General features: G+C 41.2%; 1 long non-coding RNA gene across 4 annotated transcripts in view; it reads left to right on the top strand.

The window, feature by feature from the left end:
• LOC308185491 overlaps window positions 1-21984 on the top strand; it is a 127054-nt gene that overhangs the window by 16374 nt on the left and 88696 nt on the right. For 3 of the 4 annotated variants that reach the window (XR_013943411.1, XR_013943412.1, XR_013943413.1), the window contains 2 exons: window positions 4524-4885; window positions 12286-21349. This is a non-coding gene — a long non-coding RNA (uncharacterized lncRNA). Of the gene's footprint in view, window positions 1-4523; window positions 4886-12285; window positions 21350-21984 lie in introns of those variants that run through there. The other variant, XR_013943410.1, reaches the window with a different exon arrangement.

Here is a 21984-nt window from a genome sequence, read left to right as displayed (position 1 = left end):
AATGGTCTCATCTGAGATTTAAATGACTTCTACACCTGAGATCAATTTACAGGGTCTTGTGGGATAACATTTGAAGCTGTCATACCCACTGCTAGTCCAACTAATGTGACTTAGCACAGCTAACAATGTATGCTCAGTAAATGACGGAACCTGAGTGAGGATGGAGATTGAATTACACTCCCTCACGTCTCATAACGGGCAATTTTTCAAGGTCAATACTTAGGTGAACAAGTGGAACAGCATATGGCGATGTTCTGTGTGACCACCATGCACCATGTATACAGTTGATTCCCCAGGATGGGGGTGGGTGTGGAAGCATATATTTTCCCAGAGATATGGGAACAAATAAAGATAGTAGGGCTTCCTCCCTTCCCCAAAACACGCTGCTTGGACTTATCAAAGTCAGACTGTTTTTGTCCAGATGGAACACTTCACATGGAGACCATTAAAACAGAGGTGGCAACAAAAACTGAGGAGAAGAATAGATTTGCTTTTCAAGACCTCCTGTCAAAGAATTGTCCAACAAACAGACATGCCCAGTGATTGCTTTAAAGTGCAAGTGGAAATTCTCCATAAAGGCCAACTAAACTTTAAATTTGCAATTGCCTAGTACTATATGTAAATTATTTTCTTCTGAACCTAATGTCCTAATCCAAGGAATTACTGTGTTATGTTATTATATATATATGTATATACATTTACTTTTTTACTTGTGTTATTCTAGTCTATGAAGTTAACAAGAAGTAGGGTAGTAAGGATAACCTGTTCTCTTTGTGATGAATCTTTCTCTTCAGGGGATGATAGTCCCCAGGCTTCAGTTCACCTAAAAAAAAAGTCCATACATAGAATAACTCAATTTGCACCCAAGAACACTTCTATTTTTCTTGCACAGAGTTAAGGGGATGGTTGGCATTAAGTCATGTGTTTTACCCTGGGATATGGAAGAAACATCACATCTTCAGGAGAAGTGGTTTGTTTCCTTTAGCTGAGAGGCTAACTTTGGGTTCCACCAAAACCAGCTCCTGATTTCTGAAAAATGATGAGGCAATAATTTGTTATTGTCATGATAAAAAATGTATATTTCCTTAGTTGAAGAAAGACTGGAAAAGTTATCTGTTAATCTTAAAATGGCTAACATTGTGTTTCGTAAGACAAGTTCTACAGGGTAACAGGAAACATTTCACTGTGTCGGGTTTAGCTCAAATGAGCTTTGATAATGATAAACGATGATTTGTTTAGGATTTGTGAACAGCTTATTTATGTGTTCTGTAGACTCTTAATAACAATTTCTCCAAGTTTTCCCTACCCTAGCTGAACATAAATGATCGGTGAATGTCAGCAGTCATTGGGAGTTTTGGATGCTATTTTGGTAGTTCACGAGATGGGAAATACAGCTGACCATCCACATGATATTTATAACATATGTTTAAAGTGAATGGAGGAAAAATGGAAGTATTACCACCAAAGGCGATATTAGCAGTTAATTTAAGACCAGCTTGTGGTGACAGTAGATATAAAGCATTCTAGCTCCTCTTACTTCTCCTGAATAGCATCTGATAGTGTAGCCTTTAAATCACATAATTTTTGTGTATGTGTTAAATTCTGTGGCAGCTTCATGCAAGACAAGGCACTGAAATGTAATCTGGTTTACTGTACTACAACTCTGAATTTTGGTCAGACAGGACAGCAGTGTTTTTGAATGTATAGGCCATTGTAGTGGGTTTACGTGGTAAAGTTTTGGAAGTGGGGGCCATAGGGCAGTGGCGTATGCGAGAAGAATCCAGAAGCTGCCCCATGTTAGATAAGGGCCCTGCCGCTGGCCAGAGCCGAGCCAATGAGCAATGTTGTGTGTGCCTCTGTGAGAGCATATTTAACAAAGGAAAGAATAAAAACCTGGTGAGGAACAGCAGCTGGGTGAGAGAGAGGAGTGAGAAACATCCCTGCAGGAGGGCAGGAGGTGCTCCAGGCACAGAGCAGCAGTTCCCCTGCGGCCTGTGGAGAGGCCCCTGGTGGAGCAGGCTGTCCCCCTGCAGCCCACGGGTCCCACACGGAGCAGATCTCCACGCTGCAGCCCGTGGAGGAGCCCCCGGTGGAGCAGGTGGAGGTGGCCTGGAGGAGGCTGCGGCCCATGGAGAGCCCCCGCAGGAGCAGGCCCCGGGCCGGAGCTGCAGCCCGTGGAGAGGAGCCCACGCAGGAGCAGGGGGTCTGGGGGGAGCTGCCGCCCGTGGGGGACCCGTGCTGGAGCAGTTTGCTCCTGGGGGATGGACCCCGTGGTACGGAGCCGTGTGGGAGCAGTGCTTGGAGAGCTGCTGCCTGTGGGCAGCCCCCGCAGGCTCAGTTCGGGAAGGACGGCATCCCGTGGGAGGGACCCTGTGTGGGGTGACCGTGAAGGAGAGGCGGAGATGAAGCAGCAGGGACTGACGGCAACCTTCATTCCCCTGCACTGCTAGGGGGGAGGAGGTGGAAGAGGGCGGATGGGGGGAAGGTGTTTTAGGTTTCCTTCCTCTGTTTCTCACTTCTCTGGCTTGTTAGTAATAGGCAATAAATGTTACTATCTCCCTACTCTCAGTCTGTTTTGCCTGTGACAATAATTGTTGAGTGATCTTCCTGTCCTTATCTCAACCCTTGAGCCCTTTGCATCATATTTTCTCCCCCTTCCCCTTTGAGGAGGGGGAGTGAGAGAGTGGCTGTGGTGGAGCTTGTCTGCCCACCTGAGTAAAACCACCACAGCCATGTGTCTGAACACACTGCTTCATCCTTTCAGTGAATTATTTTATTCCTGCGTGCTGAGTCACAAAATGCTATAATCTAGATTCTGAGTACTCTGCTATCAAAACTTCCTTTTATTTTTGCCAGTGTTGCCTGTCCCTTGCTGCACTAATCCAGTATTTCCTGACAAGCAGTTACTTGCTGAAGTGCCAATTTTGTGGGAATTAGCTTTACTATTTATTTGTATAGGTGAACCAGAAGTGCTGGTAGAATAGCATTACCAGAAGGGTGCTCTTCTTCATATTGCCTTACATTCCCAAGTCTCCTGTCACTTTCTCTGTTAAACCAGCTGGCAGATCTCTATGATGAGATTTCCCCCAGTCTGGCCATCAGTTTAGTTAGTGCAGCTCCCTTTTTGGTGAAAATGGCTGAGCTGTGCTCTGCTGCTGTTACTATCACAGAATGACCTGGAGATCTGAAGCAAAAAACAGATGTCTCAATAAATTTTTGTCAAGATGTAATTATCTTGGGAGTAGGGAAACAAATGGTGGGGAGAGTTAGAACCAGATGCATGAACTTCAAGATTCGCAATCATAATTACAAGGAAATTTTGAGGAGCCAATGAGAAAATGGCTGGAGGAGCATAGGAGAAAATCCCTCATTAACTGCTTGTGATTTTGATTTCACATGAATCACTGGAATTTTGTTTCTGCTAATGGTACTCAAAGCAAGAACAGTGGGGGTTGAACAAAAGGTATCATCCTGAGTGCTTTTTAAGAAATAAATCTTGGCCAATAAGACAGGCTATCTTTCCCCCAGGAATCTGGCCAAGCCATTTCTTCCTTTTGCAGTGAACAGAACATGATGAACTGTGGATTTTGTCAGTAACCATAAAAACTTTGTGTTTTCACTATGTAGAATGTTGGTTGCATATTAATACAACGTGCTGGCATATGTGGGGGGTGTGCTTTGTAAAGAAATTCTTATGTTTCCACTGTATAAAAAAAAGTGGGAATGCTGGTTGTATTGCAAATTGAATAGAATTTCTTCTGAGTGTTTAAATAACAAGCCAAAACTAAAGGTTGGATCCAGATCACATTTCAAAGCCTGACTGGGTGCTTGGACACAGAGGACAGTGTATAAGTATTCCAAACCTGCAAGGTGAGTATTATTATTAGTGTTTTAGTGGGTTTTTATTTATTTATCTATTTATTTATTTGTTTATTAATGGAAGTAGAGTTCTTATTGTTGAGTTAACCAGTATTTTACAGTTTTAATAATGTAAAGAACCAGTTCCTTATGAGGTAGGGTGAAGCCTGTAGCTTTTATTATAGGCTACTTGCCCCTACTCACATTCCATATCTTAGCAAATGTCTTACAGTGCTACTGGGGGTCCTTATGGTGGCAGTCTTGTGGTAAAAATTACTCTGTACCAAGCAGTGCCAGCCATAGACTTCACTACAGAAAGTTATTTTTAGAACTTTGTTAGTTGCTCTTTGAAGACTCATTCCACAAATTAGATCTTCGCATCTGCTGTTCAGTGATATGGTGACATTTGCAGTACTCTTTCTGAAGGTGCATGGTGTGTGACAGAGCAAGATCACCACTCTAAAACAGTAGGTTTAGTAAGGAAAACTAATCTACTCATCCAGTATTGAACTACATGATCCAAAATTACATATTTTTATTGGTGGTTTAACTTTGTTTTTTTTTTTTTCTTTTATTTTCTTTATTTTCTTTATTTTTTTAAAGCCCCCAAAGGAGATTTTGTTTCTTTGAATGAAGCAAGACTTTTTTTTTTTTTTTTTTTTCAGGTGCATTTTAAGAAAATGTTGGGGGTAGTCTTGCCTGTTTGTTAAAATGCCTTTTAGGTGAAAATAAAAGAAATCATTTCTAGCTGCTATGAGCGATGTTGCAGAAATTCCAGAGTGATTAGAGGGCTTCCTAGCTCAGACAGCACTCAGATTCTCCACTTCCTGTGCAAAAGCCATTGCCATTCCCCGAGGCACTACATACTGCAGCTTGGTACGTCCACAGATCCCCTTACCAGAAGTGCTGGCACCTGAAGCACCATATGCAGCTGGGCCACCTTCCACGTCTTTCTGCCCAAGGGACTGGTTTAACTTGCAGGAACTTTACCACTAGAAGAAGTTTAATGAATTAAAGCTCTACTGAGGTAAGTTTCGGTTCATTGCAAAGGCTTCCTTCTTCATCTGCCCTTCTTTGCCTCATACTCATACCCATTCTGTAAGCATAAAAGATTGCAGTGTTGTTTATCGTGACATGCAAATAGCAATTTATAGGAAGAGTTCTCACAGCTTGCAAAGTAGGTGGCTTGTGTTCATTCTGTGAAGATGAGTAAAGGTTATTCAGGAAACAGTAAATTTTTTCTAATGTAATTGTCACCTTGTTTAAACATTTCTGGGTTTGGACACAGTCATCTTATGGTGTCAAAAAAAAAATATGTCCAAGCTGGTTCCCCTGAAAAGGTGGTCTCATTGTTCTCAGATGCCCTGCTTTTTGCTGTTCTGTCAGATGCAAAGTCAAAGGCTATGTTCTGTCCCCAACCCAAAGAAATGCCTGGGACCCCTTTTATAACCTCATTGGTGGAAGTGTGGTGTTTCTGTTTTTTCTTAAGAAGTATGACAACCAAATTATAGAAGACACAACCTCACCTCAGAACTCTTACTAACCTGTCAGTTTTTCCCTTTTATATGGTCCATTTTGGAATTAATACTAATGGTTGTCCCCCATTCCCGCACCACCCACAAAAGTAAATTTTAGTGGTCAAGGCTGTTCTTTAAGAGACAAGGAGACTATTTAACACTTTCTGTGACTCTCCTGTGGTAACAAACATCCCTTTATCTTCTTCCTTATTGATATGTTTTCAGGTATTTCTGATTAGACATTAGACATTAGGAAATAAGCAGGGAGGAATTAAAAATAAATGGGATTCTTTATTAAAATTCAATATTTATAGTTGCAATTTGTTCACTTGTAGCATGTCCTTCCCTTTCCCTTCCCTTCCCTTCCTTCCCCTTCCTCCCTTCCCTTCCCCTTCCCTTCCCTTCCCTTCCCTTCCCTTCCCTTCCCTTCCCTTCCCTTCCCTTCCCTTCCCTTCCCTTCCCTTCCCTTCCCTTCCCTTCCCTTTCCTCCCTTCCTTCCCTTCCCCTTCCCCTCCCCTCCCTCCCCTCCCCTCCCTCCCCTCCCCTCCCCTCCCTCCTCCCCTCCCCTCCCTCCCCTCCCCCTCCCTCCCCCTCCCCTCCCCCTCCCCTCCCCTCCCCTCCCCTCCCCTCCCCTTCCCCCTCCCCCTCCCCCTCCCCTCCCCTCCCCCTCCCCCTCCCCTCCCTCCCCTCCCCTCCCCTCCCCTCCCCTCCCCTCCCTCCCCTCCCCTCCCCTTCCCTCCCCTTTCCCCTCCCTCCCCTTCCTCCCTTCCCTTCCACTTCCCTCTTCCCACTTCCCTTCCTCTTTCTTTTTTCCCTATATATAGTGACATTCATAAAAGGCTTGCTTGAATGGAAACTGTTTAAAACCACCCCTGGAAAAATAAGCTTTTGCTCTCCTCTGCTTCAGAGTGAAGCTGAAAATACAAATGCAAGATTAATTTCAGTTCCTAATTTATTCAGTAGAACAGGGCTAACACTTTCAAAGATGCATTGCAGACTTAGATATGTGATTTACTGAATTTAAGTGGCAATGGACACCTAATCTTAACCTTACAGGTAGGTTTATAGAAGTCTTTTGAAAATTTAAACATGAACATAACATTTATTTAGGAGCAAGAAGTCGCTTGAATTCTAACACAAAGGAGAAAAGAACAAAGATCAAATGAGATCTTTCATATGCCTCAGAGCTGCCTCACTGTACAGGTGCCCATTTTTTTCCAGCACAGTACTCCTTTTTTTTTTTTTTTTTTTTTTCTGTAAATACTTAACATGGTCCAGATATATCTAAATAACAAAATGAGGTTTTGTTGGTAATATGTTCTATGTTAATTTATCTAACCTCTGTGTCAATGCTAATGCAAAGACAGACATATTAACATAATATTGACTTTGACACATATTATAGTAGACATAACCCATGCTACTATGCTTTTATTCCTATTAAATACTAATGTGAGTAATGGAAATGTGCTATGATACGTTATTATTGTACTTTTCTTCTGTTTACTTGTATGTCACCTCTTAACAACTACCTGCATAAGTCATGCTGAGGTCAATAGATGAAGTAATATGTATTCTGAAACAGCAGCCCAGCAAAGATCTCTTCCAAAGAATGCATAATGTTTTAATTCCACCAGGACAAGAACAAGTTACATCCCATTTTGAGCTACCCATCTGAACAGTTTAGTGGGTAGACCATTCACTCAAGAAATGAAAAGTTTGATGTATTCCTGTACAGTCCAGTTGTGAAGAGTACAGTAAGGCTGTAGTCTGACTTTCTGAAATGTTATGGTGTCAATGTTCTGTTGAGACAGGGAAAGTCTAATTTTGTGACTAAAACAATTCCTGGAGAATGGTCTGCTGGTTTCAATAAGAGTAGCGAGCATCTATTTAACTTGTAGCTCCTCCTTTGTGGAGGAGCTTTGTTTGTTTGTTTATTTTTACAATGGAGAAAATAATGTATTAGAAATTTTAGTGGCATTAGAAATTTTAGTAAAGCTTGATTTACTTTAACATTAACAAGACATTTTGAAATGTTTGCTTTACTTGCTTCTTTCTCCTCTTGCGTATGGTAGACCAAAATACAAAAAGTCCCTTGGGATACACAAGTCATTTACTAGTACATTTGTCATCTTCTTGTTGGTATACTTTTTTTTTTATATATATATTAATCAATAGATAATTTACCAGTGGTTTGTTTCAAAACACATTAAGATGAATGATGAGGCCGCATCTCGAGTACTGTGTTCAGTTTTGGGCCCCTCATTACAAGAAGGACATCGAGGCCCTGGAACATGTCCAGAGAAGAGCTACGAAGCTGGTGAAGGGCCCGGAGCACAAGTCTTATGAGGAGCAGCTGAAGGAACTGGGGTTGTTTAGTCTGGAGAAGAGGAGGCTCAGGGGAGACATTATTGCTCTCTACAATTACCTGAAAGGAAGGTGTGGGCCTCTTCTCGCAGATAACTAGTGACAGGACTAGAGGGAATGGCCTCAAGTTGTGCCAGGGGAGGTTTAGGTTGGAAATGAGGAGACATTTCTTCTCAGAAAGAGCAGTCAGGCATTGGAACAGGTTGCCCAGGGAGGTGGTGGCATCACCATCCCTGGGGGTGTTTAAGGAAAGGTTGGACCTGGTGCTTAGGGACATGGTTTAGTGGGTGACATTGGTAGTAGGGTGATGGTTGGACCAGATGATCTCAAAGGTCTTTTCCAACCTTAATGATTCTGTGATTATGTGATTCTATGAATGTGAAGCTGGGCCTTCATTTGGTGTGCAATTTGGTGTGTGGTCTGCAGCGGTGGTCATCTAACTATCCTTAATGTTAACAAAGTTACTGAAAACTATTGTTGTCTCGTAAACAAATAGTTAAATTCCTTGCATTGCAGATAAGAAAGAAGTTCAATATATGGCACAGAAGTGTACAGTTTCCAGGTTGGCATAGCCCAAAGACTACTGCCATTCAAAATCAAATTGTCCATCACAGCCTGGCTTGTCATTTCCTTAGTCTGTGTACCCTGATGGTGCTCTGCTTCATCTCTTGAGCTATTTTGTACACAGTTGTTGATCTGCTGATATACAGGTAGTTCTATGATCCCTCTGCTTAACAGCTCGACGAAGTGCTCACAGAAATAAATGGCCATTAAGGAGACCAAGGCAGCAAGTCTAATACTCAAGATACTGACATCTTTCATCAATGGCGAGCACGAGAAGAGTCTTGGTGCGGTATGGTCAGGCGACAAGGAAGGAATACAGGGATGCTGTTAGTGTTTGTAGGGAGAAAATTCGTGTGGCCCACTAGAGTTGAAGCTGGCCGTGTCTGTTGGAGACAATAAAAAAGTTTTTTTTAGATCTGTGAACATAAAAAGGAGAACCAAAGAAAACATACGTCTGCTACTTGATGGGGAAGGTCTCCTCACAGACAATGACACAGGCAAAGCAGAGAAGTTTAATGCCTTCTTCGCCTCTATGTTCAACACTGATGATGGGCTTCGGGACCGAGGGTGCCCTGAGCTGGAGGACCATGACGGTGGGAATGATAAACTTCCAACTGACCCTAAACGTGTGCGGGATTTGCTGCTCCACCTGCATCCATACAAGTTCATGAGTCCGGATGGGATTCATCCCAGGGTGCTTAAAGAGCTGGCTGACGCCATCGCGGGACCTCTCTCAATTATTTTTCAATGATCTTGGAAATATGGAGAGGTCCCAGTAGACTGGAAGCTGGCAAATGTTGTGCCAATTTTCAAGAAGGGGAAGAAAGAAGAAGACCCTGGCAATTACAGGCCTGACAGTCTCACGTCAGTACGTGGTAAAGATATGGAAAGGATGATCCTTGAAGTTATTGAAGTGCACCTGGGGGACAGTGCAGTCATTGGTCCCAGAAAACATGGGTTCATGAGGGGTAGGTCCTGCCTAACAAATTTGATTTCCTTTTATGATAAGATCACCCACCTAATCGCTCAAGGGAAACCAGCTGATGTGATCTTTTTGGACTTCAACAAAGCTTTTGACACGGTTTCCCATAGGATCCTACTGGACAAAATGTTCAGCATACAACTTAACAAAAACATCATACGATGACCGAGCAATTGGCTGACGGGCAGGGCTCAAAGGGTTGTGGTAAATGGGGCCACATCTGGCTGGCGGATGGTCACTAGTGGGGTCCCTCAAGGCTCCATTTTAGGGCCAGTCCTCTTCAATGTTTTTATAAATGATTTGTTTGTAGGACTAGAAGGTGTTTTGAGCAAATTTGCCGACAACACCAAACTTGGAAGAGTTGTGGACTTGGATGAGGGTGGAAAGGCCTTGCAGAGAGATCTGGACAGATTGGAGAGCTGGGCGATCACCAACCACATGAATTTTAACAAAAGCAAGTGCCGGGTCCTGCACCTGGGACGGGGCAACCCTGGCTATACGTACAGACTGGGCGATGAGACGCTGGGGAGCAGCCCCGCAGAGAGGGATCAGTGGGTTGTGGTTGACAGCAAGTTGAATATGAGCCAGCAGTGTGCCCTGGCAGCCAGGAGGGCCAACCGCATCCTGGGGTGCATCAAGCACGGCATCGCTAGTCGGTCGAGGGAAGTGATTGTCCCGCTCTACTCTGCGCTGGTGCGGCCTCACCTCGAGTACTGTGTGCAGTTCTGGGCACCACAGTACAAAAAGGATGTGAAACTATTGGAGAGTGTCCGGAGGAGGACTATGGAGAGGGTGAAGGGCCTAGAGGGTAAGACATATGAGGAGCGGCTGAGGTCACTTGGCCTGTTCAGTCTGTAAAAGAGGAGGCTGAGGAGAGACCTCATCACGGTCTACAGCTTCCTCATAAAGGGGGGTGGAGAGGCAGGTGACCTATTCTCCGTTATCATCAGTGATAGGAGCCACGGGAACGGTGTTAAGCTGAGGCAGGGGAGGTTTATGCTGGACATCAGGAAGAAGTTCTTCACCGAGAGGGTGGTTGCACACTGGAACAGGCTCCCCAGTGAAGTAGTCACTGCACCAAGTCTGTCTGAATTTAAGAAGTGATTGGACTGTGCACTTAGTCACACGGTCTGAATTTTTGGGTAGACCTGTGTGGTGCCAAGAGTTGGACTTGATGATCCTTATGGGTCCCTTCCAACTCGGGATATTCTATGATTCTATGTAACTAACAAGGAAGAACACCTTTATTTTGTGTCATAGTACTGGCCATTTTGGAAATGTGCAATGTAGTGTTGTCCGTCCAATTTCCTGTCCTTAACTTTAAAAAAACATTTCTAAGAGAACGACTAATAAGCAAAATGTTTAGTTTGATTTTCAGTATTTTAAGATCAAACATTTCTGTATTTTTTATCCTTGGTTTTACATTTTATAACCAAGTAGTCATTCAATTTAAGCATTAAATGCTGAAGTTCCTCAGCATGAACAACCTGTCTGGTTAAGGTAAAGCAGAGATTATTTTTTTTCATAGTCCAATTTTAAATAAACAATCGCAAAAACATTGCATAAATAAAATAAAAGTGGCATAATCCAATTTAACAAAGAAACATTTTTTAAGTGTAATTTTGTTTGCAGTCTCATAAGTCTTAATAAGATTAGAGCTTAAATAAATAAATAGATTTAGAACTGCACACTTCATTCTTCAGAAAACTCAGTAAATACCTAATGTAACTTGCTCTGGATTTTATGCTGCAGCTTTCTTTTATTCTTCACGCACCTCTTCCAATCCAACCCCCATACCACATGCTCTGCATTTCCCCCGCTTTCATTTCATCCTTCTAAGAACTGCTTAGTCTAAGTACATTGAGAACACTATGACACGTCCCAAAAACATAAAGTTAACCCATAAGTGTCCTGTGACATACTGCATAAACTCAGAAAAACAGTTCTTACATAACCTTGTCAAACAATACTCACTTCCTAGCAGCTGCCACTGCCCTGAAATTAATAAAATTATTGTAAAGGCTACCTTCCTGAGTACACCAGTGACACACTGTAATGCAGGAGTTAATTACCATCATATTTTTACTCTGTTCAATACCATTTTTCTCATCAGCTCTCTTTCTCCCTTATGCACTGCATTTCATAAATAAATGGCAAGATAGAAAACTTTGGTTAAAAACTTCTTATGAAAACAAACAAACAAAAACCCTCTGGACTATATGTGCTCCAGTATCCAGTATGTAAATATACTTCTTTTCAAAGGCAATGAAACAGTTAAGATCTCTGAGATGAAAAATAGATTCTAGTAGATCTTTGCTATTTTGTTGATTTAAGGGTTGACTGTAATCATGCTCCTTAATTTATTTTTCATTTTCATTCCATTGAATAAACCCTGCAGGTTTACAGTTCCATGGCTTATTGTATGTATGTATGCGTTGTTCAGAACTTAAAACTTTATGGAGAATTCTGCTTTCTTCTCATGTGCTTTTTTTTTTTTTTTTTAACCAGGAAGTAGAAAAATGTTTTGAGATGCTATTGAGTCTTTAAGTTACAAAATCTAGATTCCACCTTAAAAATGTTTCATACTGTACATTGCATAGCCTGGGGTGGTGACTAGCTGCCAAATATCTATCAGAGAGTGATTTATGATATATGATATGTTCCTCAGCCCAAGTGGAGACTGTTTAGTTGAAACATGAGAAAGGAGAGGCCTTGTGCTCTCAAAACCATGATGACAAGTTTCTGTTTGGCTTTCTGAGGGAACATACAGTACAAAACGTGCCATATTTTACAACACCAAAACTTATGTAAGGAGCAAAACTAAATTCACTTAACCCCTGGTTTGATTAAGGTTTTCATTTTTTTTTTTTTAGTTAAGTCTGCATCTTCACATAAACGAAACAGTTTAAATTTTGCTTCTACTTTCCTTTCAACTTTAACTAAAGCCTGTGTTATGATTTCTGATGCTTTCTGTTCTGATTTTTTTTTTCCCTGAAGCTCTGAAGAAGTACCTCTCCCATATGGCTTGTGGGATCTACACTTCGACATGCTTGTGTAGAACAATATGGACGGGTATTCTGCAGTCCTGAACAACAAAATTCTCAGAGGTCTTCTGATATTATTCATGGACACTTGTAGCCAGGGAAAACAAATAAATAAATAAAGTCTGCATAATCCAGCTGATAAATCTTGTTTAGACAGGCATTCAGTCACCACAGTACCTAAGTGCCAAAATACATCACGGAATAGAAACAAACTCAAACCTTTGTTACGTAAAGTAGGCTGGATTTATTTCTTTATATCATTATATTTTCCTTCTTTGCATGTCCTTACTCTGCATTTGTTTTTCACGACGTTTTACTGTGGGAGAACAGCTGGTATGAAAGGCTGTCTTTACACAGGGCAGTGAAAATGATCAGTTCAGAGGCTGTTCTGATCTCAAGTAAACCTGTCGCAGCTGCACAGTTAAGTACGTGTCATCTGCAGCATTTTGTATCTGCAAATGAAATCCTGAACTCAGGCAGAAGATGCAGCAAGAATATACTATGAAAGCACATAAACTGTTGAAAAAAATCTTGCAGGTCCTCAGTATCTGACAAAATCTTTAAATCTAAAGAGGCAGAGTGCAGAGGGAAGGAAATACTTTCGTACTGTATTTCTACAAATGACTAGTTATGAGATTGGTCATATATGTTCTGCTGAATCTAGGAATGCTTTGCAGGCCTTCTGTGACATTGTCCCAGCTCTGTATTCAAGTGGACCCAGAAACACGGTAGCACTGTTCTCTGTCTGGATTTCTGTGGAAAGGTAAGGTCCCAGTAGAGCCAGGGAGTAATCTGGCCATTTCCACAGTCCTGGCAGCTGGTAGACAGGACCCTGGCAGGTGTAATTGTACCCATCCTCCACTCAGCCCAGATACAGACAAGAAGGCAAAGTAATATGTTCTGTGACATAACAGGAAACTGTTAGAATAAAAGAAACTTACTTTGCCTCTTCTGAGTCCCTGTAAGGTTCTTAAACACAAGACATTATTTCAATAGGATTCACTGAGAACATAGATAATTTCCACATACGTGATTAGCACAGTTATTTGGAGAAGCTGCAAATCATAATGTAGACTTTAGAGGTCACTTTGGCTTCAGTCCACTGAGGCTGTTGGGATGAAATTTCAGGCTTTTATGTGGAACATTCAGAGAGCAGAGGCTGTAGAGAATTAATAGAGACACCATTAAGACAGAGAAGAAAGAGACTGCTGAAGGGTCTGGCTAAATAAACTGTCACACAGATATGTTTCTGTTTACATAGATCATTCTTCTTGGTCAGTCAGAATTAAATCTCTGGGAAATCAGATTCTGACTAGTCAGTCAATAATGGAAAAAAATCAGTCAACCCTGGCTGTTGAGAATTGCTATCCTTTTCAGTTCCTAGATCAATATGCTGTTGTCTTTGGAGTTAATTAATGGCCTGTTCCAGGTATACGCAAGTCAACAACTCAGGAAAGCCCCCTTGCTTCTTGAAAGCCCTTCTTTTTGTTTTGTTACTCACAAGTCCAGGTGTAGCAAGCTGTTGTGGGGTAATGCAGCTGATTGTTTTGAGAAAAGGTGCAAGCTGGAAACCTGTCTAAGAACTACATACGTAACTGGGAATTGAGCAATCATTAGTTTGGGAATGAAGACACTCCATCACTCAAAGTTGTGCAGCTATCTGACTTCACTGAACTTATCTCCCCAAACTGATATTTAGTGTGACACTTTCTTACATTAAATTGAATCTTGAGGTATTCTGATCTATATCTTCAGGAACCTGTGGCTTTTTGTAGTCCTGCCTTAAATGTTAACTTATTTGTTGTCATATATTGTCACGTTTTCATCCAAACTGAGAAATCAAATAGCACCCTGAATCTAAGTACACCCACTGTAATGCCTGTGGGATGTGAGGAGGCATGGAATATTGTAAGGAAAATAAGCAGAAACTTTACAACATTTAAGAATGGACTGAGAGACAGAGACATGAGTCTGAAAAGACAAATTCTGTCCCGTGATCAGTGTGAACTTTTTTTTTTTATGTTCTGAATTAATCCTCCTTCCTGGATGGCTTTATTTTTAATGCAGAGAAATGATATTGCACAAAGCACTGCTTAAGCTGTTGCCAGGATCTTGTCTGTTTTGAGATCCTTACTTTCTTCTGTCCAGACAGGCACAACTACCATTGTTTTGTGTAAAGTGACACAGCCTCTTTTGCCACAAGGATCTAGCCTCAGCTGTTTTTTATCTGGAAGATACAGGAGCGGTTAACAGTAAGAGAGGCAGTATAGAAAATGCATACCAAGGTACTGAGATTCATGATAGGCCTTTATGATTGCTTTTCCACTATATCTCTCAGTGATACATCCATATCGGATGTTCTGAAATAATGGTGCTTTGTAATCACAGTAGAAGTGTGCCTATGGAATGACAAACAATAGCTGTTTGAAATGACATTTTTGGGAAAAAAAAAAAGGCAAAATAATCTTCAGGCCTTCCAGCCTGAAGAATGCTGGTATTATTTGTTACTTTACTGAAAATACTGAGAAGATCTAGTTCTTTTTAAGAAAACATTGTAAGTCACCTGATATCTGCTCTGCTAAACTCCTAGAATCTGAAAACTGTTTAAGGTTATAGTTTCACTAGCAACCTTTCCTCGCTTGGGAATAAAATGTTGCTATTTTAGAATATAAACAACCTTACTAATGTTAAAATAATTGTTCAAGACATTTTCTTGTGCTTGGATATTCGGTGTAAGTAACTGCTGAGACTTGCAGCTTGGCCAGAGGCTGCAGCAAACAAACATCCTGTCGAAGTGTCTGGCACTCTGTGTTCCAGCATGATTGGCAGGAAACAGCATGTTTGGGGAAAGGGAAGATGGACATTATAAAAGCTATAGACTTGTTTTCCCAAAACAATAGCATGATACAAAACTAAAGGAGCCCTTTATTAAACTATTTGCTGCTAGGTTAGTGTGTTGCATGAGTAAGTGGGGGAAGGGACAGGGAAAAGGTGTTGATTGCTTAATGCCTAATAGGGGATTAATATAACTGAATTATTATATGCATATTTCTTTTCTACTAGGCCGTGCATCCGCCACACTCAGTAAGCACAGAAGTGAAACACCTATCTGTATGTGCCCAGCCCAGTAGGGTTCATTTCAAGTACACTGTATTAGCATTAGTCACTAGATTAACTTGATCTGACTAGATCCTTCTTCACTATCATTGGACAGGGCAGGCGTCTCTTTGCTTGTTTGGTTCATTACAGCTCACACCATGAGAACAGGTGCTTTTGTCCCATGGGTGCCATCCTACTGTTGTATGGAAGGAGGTTGACTTTAATCTCTGTGGGATGTTGAATGTAAGCCCAGCTGGCCAAAGCTGCAATGTGGATTTTTTGAACAAGCATGTTCCCCAGCTGCTTGGGCAACATCTCTTCCCTTGTCACTCACCAAAACTCAGTGCCACGCTGAGTGCTGGAAGCTCCTAAGATGGAGGAAAGTGGTGGAGTGCTTTTTATCACTGCAATCCTCCAATCTGAAAGCCTGTGTCTGATGCCTTTCCCCTGAAAAGCAGTCAAAAGCAATTTATGAATCTTATACATCTATACAGGCAACCAAATAGCTAATTTAGCTTTGTACATAGCAGCCAAGGAAATAAGGCTAGTCAGTTAGTATAAGAAGGGGACTGCTGAAATCAGACTGCATTTGGAAGACAATCAAAACTGGGAATGGGAATTTGCCTTCTTTTATCTCATCCCAGTAGGCATATCTAGAAATATACTTGCTTGTCTGTGATAACCAAAAGCTTTTTTTTTTTTGAAAATACTGAGGTAAATTGCAGGTAGATCTTAACAAACAAACAACAACAACAATAAAACAGTCATGTAGAATGCAAAGGGTGACCAAGTGTGTCCTGGTGAAGGTGCAGTTCAGCTATCTTGTATGTGAAGGAGCTCTGCACAGGACAGGCAAAAATCTGCAGAACTTGGTTTGCTGGTTTGTTTGGTTATGATTTCATTGTCTGTCAGTGGTATAAAAGGAATAGCAATGCTATGAGTTCTAGATTTGATTGCAATAAACATATAGATTAAGAAATGGAACGAAGTTTCCAACAACCCTGGGATAAGAAATAAGATACCAGTGAATTTGTTAGTTGGTCAATTATCAATGAGTTTCTGCTACTGTGAAAGACTCTTTAACTAAACAATATTTATGTTAGTGAAACAGCCCTGTGTTGCTGTGCAATACCATCTGGCACATCTGCAGCACCAATTGCATGGTATCAAGGGCGGTTCCAGCAGGCAGCATACTCAATTTTGGCAGCAAAATCAAATAGCAATGAGAAAGTACTGTTTCTGCTCATCGGTTAGAAATAAGAACATTTGTGTTGACTAACAGAAGTAGACTCAGTGCAAAGTAGAACTTGTGCTGATCCGTGGTACTTCTGGAGTTATGTTCTTTTCACCTACTAAGGATCTGATCAACCAAACAAGAGCTATTATGCTACAGAAATGATAAAGATGAGTTGAAGAGGTGTAGAAGAAGAAGCTGAGAAGAGCCAACAGTTTTAGCTTTATGGAAGTTGCCAGAACACATCATCCCACTGGACATTAGAATATTGTCAAAGTGTAGTACATCTTAAAAGAATTGTCTGACATTCTTTATGTATGGTTCCTTTCTTCCCTGTGTGGATGAGGTGTCTACAGTCCATGGATCATGGTAGATATTTATTGCCCCGATTGTAGGCAGCTGACCTAGGTGTCCTAGTTGAGTTACAGGGGTAAATTGTTACATCTAGAATTCATTTATGGCAAATACCTGCAAATATGAATTTGCAGTCATGTTGGTTCATTTTGATCAAACACAGGTTTTCTACAAGCTTTCTTCCAGTATTAAAGTCTTGTCTATAGCTAGAGATTCTCTGCCCAGTGAACTGATTAGATGCCATATATGATGAGTGAAAACAAAAAAAATCAAAAAAACAGTAGAAGAAAACTAACAGCAAATTGTGTTTGAAATAAGAACGAATATCTGTAGGGGACATGGAATGTTGTCAGTCATAATGAAGAGATTTCTCTCTGAGTGAGAATTAATTTAATGACTTCACAAATGGGTGAGGGTAACCCCATCAATTTCAAGTTGACATGTTCATTACATTTAAAACACCCAGAACTTGATCCTGTGAACTTTACTCACCAGACTGAAAAATAGTTTGAGGACATACCAATATACATGTTATGTATAAAATAAAGAACAAAAGCAATGTTTTCTTCTTATTTTTTTAGCTTCACTTTCAGCAGAATATTTCTGAACCTGTTGAAGGAATGTTCATTTCCATATGGTCAGAGACAAGATCCAATATTTATGGTGTATGCGTGGAGTAAAAAGTATAATAATAACAACAACAACAATAACAATAGCAAAACTAATTGTATAAACAGTTAACTAGCTATGCAACATGATATGATAGTGATAATTTGAAGGTTTTATTATCTTACCACAGATGGTTCAAGAGTCTTGCTTGTATTGTTGTTTACTATCAAAATTTCTGGAATGTGGAGTAGGACATCAGCATCACTGGAACAGGCTGCCCAGGGAGGTTGTGGAGTCTCTTTCTCTGGAGATATTCAAGGCCCATCTGGACACCTACCTGGGCAGCCTGCTCTAAGGAACCTGCTTTGGCAGGGGGGTTGGACTCGATGATCTCTTGAGGTCCCTTCCAACCCCTACAATTCTGTGATTCTGTGATTCTCTCTGAACTAATCCTTTCAGATCAGTATCTTATAAGAATTTACATTAAGACCATTTTCGGTATTTTGGACTCATTTTATACATATCTTAGAAGATACGGACACTGTTTCATATTTACCAGAGTGGGAATAATGCCTTTTCAGAAAATACTTGAGACAGGCAACATGATTTTACGAAATATGGAAGAAAAGACAATTATGTCATATCACCATAATGTTGAAGAAAACGTTTTCAATCTGCAGTTGGCAGGAAGCTGCTTTAGTGCAGATGAGAAGGAAGGAAAAGACGTTTTGTTATCTGTTGTTGTTCACTTCTATTCATATGCTAGACATTCTTTCACCCAAACGAGTTTCTTTTGGTGGAAGTAACTTCTCTGCTTCCTTTAAGATTTGGAATCTGACTCCAGCTTCTGCACTGGTAACTCTGACAGACACAGCTTCTTACATGAGGTTACTTCATACCAAATACTTGGCTGGAAATATCTGTATTGGCATTGGTCTTTATACAATCTCAAGTAACGTACAAACAAAATGGAAGTACTGTAGAAAGGCTTTTAGTGTGGTCTGCGGCCACACAACCAAGCAGTCTGAGGTGGTGTCGCTGTTTACAGAACATCACAGCAGTGACAATTCTAAACCATGCTGGGCTCATTCTTGTATTTGTTAATGGCCTTATTGAATACTTTCACATGGCAACTGCTGAACTGGAACACTCCAGTATTGCAATGGTGTCTTTTTTGCTAGACCCTACTGCTCCATTTGGTACTCAAATGCAGGGACAAAGTATAATTCAAAATATCATCAGAGCCTGTGCATCAAGTCTTGCTGATTGCCCTTCTTGTGCCCTGCTTCCATAAGAACAAGAAGCTAAGCAGCATGATGTTACTGTAGTTTTCTAAGAGATCCTGAGGAAACAATCCTGCTTTTGCTGCTCTATTTCAGTTCTCGACTGAAAGTAAAATTTGGTGATATAAGGAAAAAACACTGGCCAACAATTATTTTAGTTTCTTTTGAGCCTAAGAGCATTTTAAAAGCATATTTATCTAAAATTGGATCAAAATTGTTTCTGCTTAACTGAGAACAGGCATATCCAAAGAAGAAGGCTGTCCTGTTCCAGCTGGAGTATGCAATATTGAGAAAGAAGATGAAAGAAAGAGGAAAGGAGGAGAAAGAAAAAGAAGATGTGATATAGGCATGGATTAAGGCAGCGGAACTTGGTCAGACCACCTAGATCAATAAACTTGCTAAAAGTCCCTCAAAGTCTTAAATGGGAAATAGCCAGAGTTTTACATTTTATACTGAAGACAAGAAATGAAAAACATAACTTAATTCTGTGAACCAACACATGATTTAATGAGGCATACTGCATGGTATCCACTGCCCTATAAAATGCTTTCTTGTCTACAATCAATAAAATAAAGATGCACGTTAACCAAGGCTGCATTCTGTTAGCAAAATTTTATGGCTAATCCTTCTTTACAGATAGAAGGGTTGATTTAGTTGTAGAATTTAATCCTACCCTGATTAGCAATCACTTCATCACTTAAAATGTTAGAGAAAGGGAGAATTAGAAGGGAGCGAATCCTAGCAGTCTTTAAAATAAAAGGCATTGGACACCTGGCACCCTATAAATACTGTGACACTGTACGACAGCAAACATGGGCACAATGCACTGCTTATTCTCAATTGGAATCCATCTGTAGTCTACAGTAGTAAGACAAAAGAGGATTGTTAGTACTTAAAGGCACCTTTACGCAGTCATACCACTTGACTGTTTTATTAATTGCTCCATCTGTTAAGTGAGAACTTTCTGGCAGAGGTTGGTACATGCTCTTAAACCCCTTGGTCTGCTTCCTATTGGTTCCACATGTGTTTGTATTTGTTCTCAGTAGGCAAAGATTCCAGAGAGAAAATGAACCGCTGCAGATCGATTGCAGTATCAGTCATGCAGAAGACATGGTAAAACATGCCCCTTCAGTCTGGTTTACTGTTAACCCTTTAACACAGAAAAGTAGGAGCAGAGGGAAAGAAATCAGTTAGTTCCCAATGATATTACTGAGAAAAACAGGATTGGTGCCATGACTTCGACATTATCCATCTTGTTAGGGACTATCTGACTCCTAACAATTCTTCACAAATTACATTTCCACCACTTCCTGTCTTAGAGCTCTGTACTTTACTCTAGCCAAGCTAGACAGTATTAGGATAATGTGGAAGATTGCGTTGCTGTGCTGAGTATTCCCATACAACCTGGGTAATTCTTGGACAAAATTACAGTGTCAAGAGCAGTGACAGAGGCCTAAAGCGACAAAAGCCAGAGCATTCAAAGGTAAGGCCATGATTCACATGAGAAGGAAGAAAATAAAGGCACAGTGTTGTTAAGTGTTTGCAGAAGGTGTAGGCCCATTTCCCTGAGTTCTTGGTTGGCATTTACTGTATTGCTCAGAAGTGTGTTCTAAAACTTCATTTTAAAAGGCATTAAGGGAGACCTTGTAATATTAAGATGTAGATAGTAATTCAAGGCATTATAATATATTGCTGAAATAGGATTAAAATCAAAAGGCCAAATTATCTGAGGTCAGAGGTGGTAAAGTTTTATGGTCATTAGCTGAAAAAGATAGGCAGTGTTGTACTTGGTCAGTACTCTAAAAACTTGGTGAGGAATTTCTGTACTGCAATTGATGGCGACTTCTCTCAATTGCACGCATGCATCCATGTTTATGCTTCAGGGAGGCAAGTAGGACCGGTTTTCTCCAAAATCTCTAGCAGCATAAAAATCTTGTCTTACTGGCAAGGTGTGTTGACCACAAAACCTCCTAAACGCTACATTAAATACAAAGATCCACACAATCCAGTCATCTTTGGTACATTCAGATGAGAGGATGATGAGAATTGAAAAACAACACCATTTTCTTCATAGAATCATAGAATTATAGAATGGTTCAGGTTGGAAGGGACCTTAAAGATCATCTAGTTCCAACACCCCTGTCATGGGCAGAGACACGTCCCACAAAATCAGGTTGCCCAGGGACTTATCCAACCCAGCCTTGAACACCTCCAGGGATGGGGGATCCACAGCTTCTCTGGGCAACCTGTTCCAGCACCTCACCACCCTCTGAGTGAAGAACGTCCTCCTAACCTCTAATCTAAATCTTCCCTCTTTTAGTTTAAAACCATTCCCCCTTGTCCTGTCATTTTCTGACCAAGTAAAAGTTACTCTCTATATTTCTTATAAGACCCTTTAAGTATTGAAAGGTCACAATGAGGACTCACCAGAGCCTTCTCTTCTCCAGGCTGAACAGCCCCAGCTCTCTCAGCCTTTCTTCACAGGATAGGTGCTCCAGACCTCTGAACATTGTTGTGGCCCTCCTCTGGACCCACTCTAACAAGTCCATATCCTTCTTGTGCTGGGGGCCCCAGACCTGGATGCAGCACTACAAGTGAGGCCTTACAATGGCAGAGCAGAGGGGGACAATCACCTCCCTCCCCTGGTGTGGAGCACTCCCTGAGTGCTGGCCAGTCCTTTGTTGATTCAGCCCAGGATGCAGTTGGCCTTCTGGGCTGCAAGTGCACACTGCTGGCTCATGTTGAGCTTTTCATCCAACAGAACCCCCAAGTCCTTTCTCAGCAGGGGTGCACTCAGTGAGTTCTTTTCCCAGTCTGTGCTCCTGTCTGGGGTTGCCCCAACCCAGGTGCAGCACCTTCCACTTGGCCTTGCTGAACCTCATTATGTTCACATGGGCCCACTTTTCAAGCTTGTCCACGTCCCTTTGGATGGCATCCCTTCCTTCTGTTGCATCAACCACACCACTCAGCTTAGTGTCCTCAGAAAACTTGCTGAGGATGCACTTAATCCCACTGTCTGCGTCACTGATAAAGACATGGAACAGTACCAGTCCCAAGATAGACCCCTGAGGGA

The sequence above is a fragment of the Anser brachyrhynchus genome, assembly GCF_964034855.1.
Source record: "Anser brachyrhynchus genome assembly, chromosome: Z".
Taxonomy (NCBI): domain Eukaryota; kingdom Metazoa; phylum Chordata; class Aves; order Anseriformes; family Anatidae; genus Anser; species Anser brachyrhynchus.
This window is presented reverse-complemented; position numbering and strand designations above follow the sequence as displayed.